Source organism: Syngnathoides biaculeatus, chromosome 7 (genome assembly GCF_019802595.1).
Source record: "Syngnathoides biaculeatus isolate LvHL_M chromosome 7, ASM1980259v1, whole genome shotgun sequence".
Classification (NCBI taxonomy): Eukaryota; Metazoa; Chordata; class Actinopteri; order Syngnathiformes; family Syngnathidae; genus Syngnathoides; species Syngnathoides biaculeatus.
The window spans coordinates 12,404,481-12,412,650 of record NC_084646.1 but is presented as its reverse complement, the minus strand read 5'-3'; the positions used below and the strand labels follow the sequence as shown (position 1 = coordinate 12,412,650).

General features: G+C 43.8%; 1 non-coding gene across 1 annotated transcript; it reads right to left on the bottom strand.

The window, feature by feature from the left end:
* Positions 1-3,279: 3,279 nt before the first annotated feature.
* On the bottom strand, positions 3,280-3,351 carry trnaa-cgc (transfer RNA alanine (anticodon CGC)). The gene has a single exon. It is a non-coding gene; the product is annotated as a tRNA-Ala (tRNA).
* Between the last annotated feature and the right edge of the window lie 4,819 nt (positions 3,352-8,170).

Below are 8,170 nucleotides of genomic sequence, written 5' to 3'. Positions count from 1 at the left end.
GCAAAATTAATTGGACCCTCTAAATTGCCCCTAGGTGTGATTGTGAGTGCGAATGTTTGTCTCGATGTGCCCTGCGATTGGCTGGCGACCAGTTAAGGGTTTACCCCGCCTCCTGCCCGTTGACAGCTGGGATAGGCTCCAGCACTCCTCGTAAGGATAAGCAGCAATGAAAATGGATCTAATATTGCCACTTGATACAAATGTAAATAGAATGACGAATTAATACATTAACAAAAAATATATAACTACATGAACAACATTGATGAATACAAGACCTCTGTCAGGAAGAAAAGGAACCCTTAAAATATGAGTGGATTTGCACTTCAACCTTGCTCCAGGCCCGTGAGTTAATGCCAACAACACAACACCCAACCAAAAGCACGCATTCGCCGTTCCCTCGCTTCCGACGCACGTGACCGTTCCCTTCCTTTTGTACCGCAAAGGACTCGAAAATGTCAACCCTCTCGTCACACCGCGCCGTCAACACGTCAGTATGCCCGCGTCGTCACATAAATCGGAGGAAGTCGTGACGAAAATGAGTCATGCAATATTCAAATTGGATTAGGGGTCGCTCGCACAAAGGGTGTGTGTCCATCTCCAAATTAACCAGACGCGCGTGTATATATTGACGTGTCTGTGTGTGTGTGTGTGTGTGTGTGTGTGCGCGCGCCATCTGCTGCGGTTCTGACGAACAAAGGATGCAATGCAAATAATGTAAATAGCCTTCCTTCTTTTTTTGGGTTGTCTCTATGACACAAGTCACTGTTCTCTGCCGCGTGTGTGAATAATGCGTGTATGCTAATAAGGAGCCACACATGGATATGTAGGTCACGCCTGTCTGTTTTCCACAAGGTTTACGCCCCTTCCACGCGCACAGACGTACAAACATGCACGTGAATGTATGCAGGGATACAGTCAAAAAAAAAATACCTCGTCACTTCTTACAGCACCTGTTTCTTGTTTGAAACCTTTTGTGTGGAGCCTGAGGAAAAGGGGGGGGGGATGCTACATTCTTCACACACACACATGCCGTACACTTAACATTTGTTCATATTGTGCTCACTTTTTCGAGCCTCCGTACCCCAGGTGTCCCGTGGAGGGGTGGGTTATTTTATTTCATTTTTGTTAAGTTCAATCCCCGCATTGGCACGGCACTGAGACCGAAGCGTCACCGACACTGTTTTTTGAGATATTTACACCCCGCGGTTTAAGACAGAAGCGTAGATGTGTGTTGGAGCGCCGTTCGGGAGACGCTCGAGCGCTAGGAAGCAGATAAAATAAAGGAATTCTTCAAATAGTTGCCCCCCGGGGCACTTTCCTTTGATTGGTCGAAAGAGAATTGTTTCTTACGTGCTACGATGCCAATGAAATGGAGAATGGATAGGTTTCCGATTACCCATCATGCCTTGCGACGGATGCCGTACTGTGTGTCTTAAGAGTTCAGAGGGCATAGGTGTATGGTGAAGCGTGAAGTTTTTTTCTGTCGCTAATTTTTCCGTTTGGTGTAAGAGTTATGACGTCGTTTAAAGCAAATGCAAACGTCGTGGACAAAAACGTTTGACGCTTTAAGCAGAGCCCGATACTTGGGGAAATTGAAGGACATCGGCGGCAAAGATCCAGATGAATTTCAAGCAACCGACTGGAGTGACGATGCGGAAGGCTACCCTGACGTTACATATCCGATATCGTTAATTATCGCGTGAATTCTGTGAGCGCATATAGCCTCGATGAAGGAAAGGCTTACAAGTCTCTGCAAGCCTACAATGACTTTGTAAGTGGGTGAGTTCAAGATGTACGGCAACGGGTGATCGGCAATCAGCGTGTAAAGGCGGATTGAGTAAAGACATTCTCAGAGGTCAACCGATCCTCGACTACGTCCCTGGATCATATCCCAAAAAGAGGGCCTCGTTCTCTCCGGTTATTGTACTTGTATGGCCTGTCTTGGAGAAGTGGGTTCACACGTGGCTGCCCTTTTTGCAGTCGAGGCTTGAGTAAAATTACGGGATAGCGAGACAGTCATAGAAGAGAGGTCTTACTGGTTACCGCCCTCTGCAGATAAAAATGTAAGTCGATATTCTGTCTGTTCTCAATTCTGTCATATCTTTGTGTAGAACACATAATTTATTCATTCCTTGTTGCCTCAGGTATTTAATTGAAAACGTTACCTGTTTCGAAATTATCCGAGCAAACTTTATAGTGTCTCTTTGTTGGATCAGGAAGAAATAGGTTCCGTCTTTGTCGACTGTCGCTTAGTTTTACTTCCCTGGTTGACAACGACCTTTGGAATATCGAAAATACTACCTCTTTGTTTGCCCAGATTCAGCGCGGTTCTTACAGCCCCAAACTACGCGTGTGTGGCCTATATTATCGGACGAAAGGGGCTTGCTTGCTTTGTTGACGAACAAATAGCATGAGTATTGCCGTGTATAACCCTTTGAGAAACAAATATTTGAACACAAAAGCTGGAGCAACACACATAGACAAATTTTAACACAACTGACAGGAATATATTCTATATATATATATATATATATTAAAGCTGAATAATTCTCATCAAAAACATTTGCGAAATATTTTTGTTGTATTTTTGTGGGGCCTGGAACTAATTAATGGCATGTCCATCCATTTCAATGTGATGAACACTTCGGTTTGCAAGAACTAAAACTCTTGATGATTCCCCTCTGTTTATGACATAAAGAATGATGGCTTGAGGTAAAGCGTTAATTAAGTGGAGGCCACCCCGTATTGAGGAAGTACAGTAGCTCCCATCCTACTCAGCTGCGCGTTCATCATCCCACCGCCGACTATTTTCGGAGCTTCAAACAGGCGGCAAACCTCATGCAAATGGGTTCTGTTTCTGGCTCTCGCAACAACACGGCTATGCGCCGTTCAGCTGGCGGAGGTGTGAAGAGCTGCTAAGAATGGCCGCCCGCCCTTCGAGCGCTATTATTCAGGCGGCTGCGCATCCGCCCTCCCCTCCTCGGTGACACCATCGCCACCTCCAGCCATCGTGTCAGATTTTGTCCCCTCCGCAGCCCTCGTCCATGCATCAAACATGACGGATGAAACGAACTGATGCGCCACAAAGACTCGCGTCAGTACATTCGGTGTAGTCGGGATTTTTGAATGCTTTGCTAAGTAAGTGCCTTAGCGATTTCACCAGGTGAGATTTCATATTCATTATACTAAGTAGATATTATATATCGATTAACAGTTAAGATTCTACGCTTTCTTCAGTTTGACTACCAACGGTTCAGAAGAAAAGTTCCTTTTGCTAAATGGAGATGCCGGGGATTCAACCCAGGACCTCATACATGCGAAGCATGCGCTCTACCACTGAGCTACATCCCCATGTTTGTGCTCAGGCATAAATCTTGTGCTTATGTATGTATGACGTGTCGGTGGAGTGAATGGAGCCCCTTGCCTAAAAAAAAAGTGTGAATAATCGTGAATCATTTTGGCTGCATCTACACTATACGTCCAAGTGCCTGTGTAATTAATATTTATATAATTTTTTAAAAAAGCTATAGATTTTTAAAATAGACTGTAGTTTTCCCCCAAAGTGATATGTCTCTCTGAGTTAAAAAAAAAAAAATGTACACTACAGTATAGTATAGTCATTACTGCATTATTACTCACTGCATCATTTGCGTTTTTATTGTATTGTTACTAATACCCTCTGGACACTTTGTATTATTGTCTAAAGCCGCAGCAAAGTCTTCTTCGTGTTTTGTTTAAGCGTGCTAGAAATTAAGTGAATTAAGTGAAAACTGGCAAAGACTGAAAGTAATTCAGTACCGCATTGTTGAGCTATAGCTTTAAAACTCTTTTTCGCCATTTTAGGTGCTTGGATTTTGGGGCCGGAGCTACAACGGGATTGGTCTGACGTCACAATGGGTCAGCCCTACCCTATCAGCGCCATCTGTGGCTGTTTATCGGAACTCCGAGTTATAGTATTCGGTCATGATAGCTTGGCCCAGTTCCGACGCCACTGGATTGTGCAGTTAATCATCAGGCTGTGCTTACAGCCTGAAGGGTTTTGTGTTATTTGGGTTTGCGTCTCACTTGTGGTGACCCACGCGTTTCTCACAGCTAGCCAAAAGCCGCGCTGCCAAGCGGATAGGTTAGTACTTATTAGCTGCTAGTCGGTTCTAGACTGGCGGTGGACTAATAGTCCACTACCGTGATCCTTGCGCTGTGTGACGATCCATACAACATAAACACTACAGGAAAGTTGACTGTTTATTAGCGTAATTTCCAGGCTGTTAGCCAGGACTTTTTTCACACACTTTCAACCCTGACAATTTGTAATTAAGAGTCCACTCATTAATCATCGGTAACATTTTTCTCTAAAAATGGAAGTACGCAAAAAAGGATGCCACGTACCGACTGGCAGAGGTGGGTAGAGTAGCCGACTGCTTTCCTTAAAATAAATTCACACAAATACTGATTGAGTAGGAGGTGAGTCACATGATCCCTGTCAATATCACTTTAACTCAAATAATAACGTAAATCCTCATCAAATAACTGCAGTAATTTCCGTACTATAAGCCGCGACTTTTTTCCACAGGCTTTCAACCCTGCGGTTTATGCGGTGATGTGACTAATTTGTGCATTTTTTCTAACGGCCGCAAGGGGGCACTCGAGTGGAAAAGGTAAGAGTGAGACCGGTGGAATATATGTGACTTTTACCGGCCCAGCCCTGTTAGCGGTGCGCTCACGTATTACTGCCATATATCAGTGATTTTTACTGGTATGTTTTTTTTTTAGCTAGCGGCGCTAGCGTTAAACTCTGTGTGCCGTCTTTCTTTGTAAATATCTCGTGTTTCAATGTGGGCACTTGCGGTTTTCACACAGCTGCGGTGTATCTATTTACCAAATAGTATTTCCTTTACAAATGTACTGCGTGAGGTTTATAACTAGGTGCGCTCTGTAGGCCGGGAATTACGGTACATTCGCCAGCCACCAAGCTAGCAAGCCGAGGAGCTCGATGGACCGCGGCTGGGTCGTTTAAAACATCAGCGCTTCACACGGAGTTGCGTGTAGGTCCCAAAAATAAAAAAAAAACCTTGATTAACCATAACCACAGCAGCACATATTTTCAGCTAGTAGCAGACTACGTGGACCAGCGCACAAAGCGTACGAGCGAATGTATTTGAGTGGCAGGTGATGAGTTGCCTCCGGCAGACACGCCCACACAGTCCTGCAGCTCGAGGGCGGCCCTTATTTTCTTCACGATTCGAAAGGCCCTTGTCTTACATACATACATTTCTTATTCATTCCGATTTGGCAGGCGTTTTAAAAACACTCTTCTCTGCGGTGTATCAAATTTACAAGACATTTTTTTGGCCTATTTGGGGGAAGGAGGGGATTTCATGACGCAGTACTTTTCGGTATCTTCCGTGTGTGTTTTAAATACATATATTTGACCAATGAGTATGATACCGATTTTGATAAGTGAGTACATCTTATTTACATAATTCCTTTCACAGTGAGAACGTGCTATACATTAATAGCAATATATGTAGTCATATATACGTTACACCATTTTACAATACAACAACCATAATCAACAAATAATTTAGTCATACTAGATGCCCGTCACAATTACTGTTTTTAACTATGTTTAATATATTTTAAAAAAAACAAACACCCTTCACATTCAGTATGCAACAACACAGGAGCAAATAAAACACAATTTATACAAATATTAAAGGTGACATATGTTTTAGGTGCTGACTCGTCTCTTTATTCATTAAAATGAAGATATCCTATGCATTAATTCTCTGGTATCAGTTAATGTATTTATTAAATTACGGACACACCTCCAATGTATTCACACCATATTGAACAGTTTATGCATTGACAGTGACTTAACAGCAGATGTTGGTTTTTTTTCAATGTGTTTATTTTTGTTGCTTCATCAAACTGCTTCTCGACAAAACCTAGTTTTCTGTGTGGGCTTGAGACAGTGCCATGACGCCAATCCCGACCGTGGCTCTCACGATCGAAAAAGCAAAACGACGTCGCTCGAAGCAGGCCGTGTAAATCCAAACGTTTGCGGAGCGAACAGTCTGCACAGCGGTACCAAGCTCTCGTCTTCTAGGGCACGGCGGAGCAGACGACCCGCATATCCCCCCCCCTCCTGATTCCCTGGTGTGACAACCCCCATTAGCCTGTCTGTGTAAATCCCCTCCCCCGCTCCCTCTTCAATGCACATGCACAGACCCTCAGGGCAGACTGAGGTCACCGCACTTTGTCGTGCACGAGGATGTGTGGGAGCAGTGCCAGCTATGTACCGATGTACAGCGACAGATCAGCTAGTGTTGGGACGTACTATTCAATTTGCTTCATATCCATCTTGAGCTCCGAGGACTGTACTAGTATGCTGTTTGTCATCACTCGGAAGACAATTCAGAACACGAAAGGACGAATCCCTTACTCGAATATTTTTTCCTTCTTCCTCCACTACTTTACAGTGAAGAAAATAAGTATTTGAACACCCTGCTATATTGCAAGTTCTCCCACATAGAAATCATGGAGGGGTCTGAAATTTTCATCGTAGGTGCATGTTCACTGTGAGAGGGTTAATCTAAAAAGAAAAATTCAGAAATCACAATGTATGATTTTTTTTAAACCATTTATTTGTGTGATACAGCTGCAAATAAGTCTTAACACCTGTCTTATCAGCTAGAATTCTGACCCTCGAAGACCTGCTCGTCCCCCTTTAAAAGTCCACCTCCACTCTGTGTATTATCCTGAATCAGATGCACCTGTGTGAGGTCGATAGCGGCATAAAGACACTTGCCCACCCCAAACAATCAGTAAGACTCAAACTTGTAACATGGTCAAGATCAAAGAGCTGTCCAAAGACACCAGAGACAAAATTGTACAACTCCACACGGCTGGAAAGGGCTGCGGAGAAATTGCCAAGCAGCTTGGTGGGGAAAAAAGGTCCACTGTTGGAGCAATCATTAGAAAATGGAAGACACTAAACATGACGGGCAGTCTCAATCAGAGTGGAGCCCCATGCAAGATATCATCTCGTGGGGTCGCAATGATCCTTAGAAAGGTGAGGAACCAGCCCAGGACTACACGACAGGACATGGTCAATGACCTGAAAAGAGCTGGGACCACTGTTTCCAAGGTGACTGTTGGTAATACACTAAGACGTCATGGTTTGAAATCATGCATGGCACGGAAGGTTCCCCTGCTTAGACCAGCACATGTCAAGGCCCGTCTTAAATTTGCCAATGACCATTTGGATTATACAGAGGAATCATAGGAGAAAGTTTTGTGGTCAGATGAGACCAAAATGGAAACTCCATCCATCCATCTATCTATTATCTACCGCTTTTCCAGGTCGGGTCGCGGGGGAAGTAGCTTCAGTAGGGATACCCAGACTTCTCTTTTGGTCATAATTTCACAAACTGTGTTTGGAGGAAGACGAATGATGAGTTCCATCCCAAGAACACCATCCCTACTGTGAAGCATGGGGGTGGTAGCATCATGCTTGTATTCAGGAAAGGATGACCCCAGCCATATATTGTGAGATTTTGGTCTTTCAACAGGACAATGACCCAAAGCACAGAGCCAGGAAACCAAGGAGTGGCTCCATAAGAAGCATATCAAGGTTCTGGTGTGCCCTAGCCATTCTCCAGACCTAAACCCAATCGAAAATCTTTGGAGGGAGCTGAAACTCCGTGTTCCTCAGTGACAGCCCAGAAACCTGTCTGATCTTGAGAAGATCCGTGTGGAGGAGTGGACCAAAATCCCTCTTGCAATGAGTGCAAACCTGGTGAACAACTACAGGAAACGTTTGACCTCTTTAATAGCAAACAAAGGTTACTGTATCAAATATTAACATTGTTTTTCTCAGGTATTCAAATACTTCTTTGCAGCTGCAGCACACATATAAATCGTTAAAAAATAATACATTGTGATTTCAGGATTTTTCTTTTTAGATAATCTCTCTCACAGTGGACATGCACCTCCGTCCGATGAAAATTTCAGACCCCTCCATGATTTCTAAGTGGGAGAACTTGCAACATAGCAGGGTGTCCGAATGCTTATTTTCTTCACTGTATGTCAGTAGATAGACAACTTTGCCAAACTATCTTATTAGTGAGGCAAAACGACTAGTGGAGATTTTTAATTGGTCTCCAAGAGG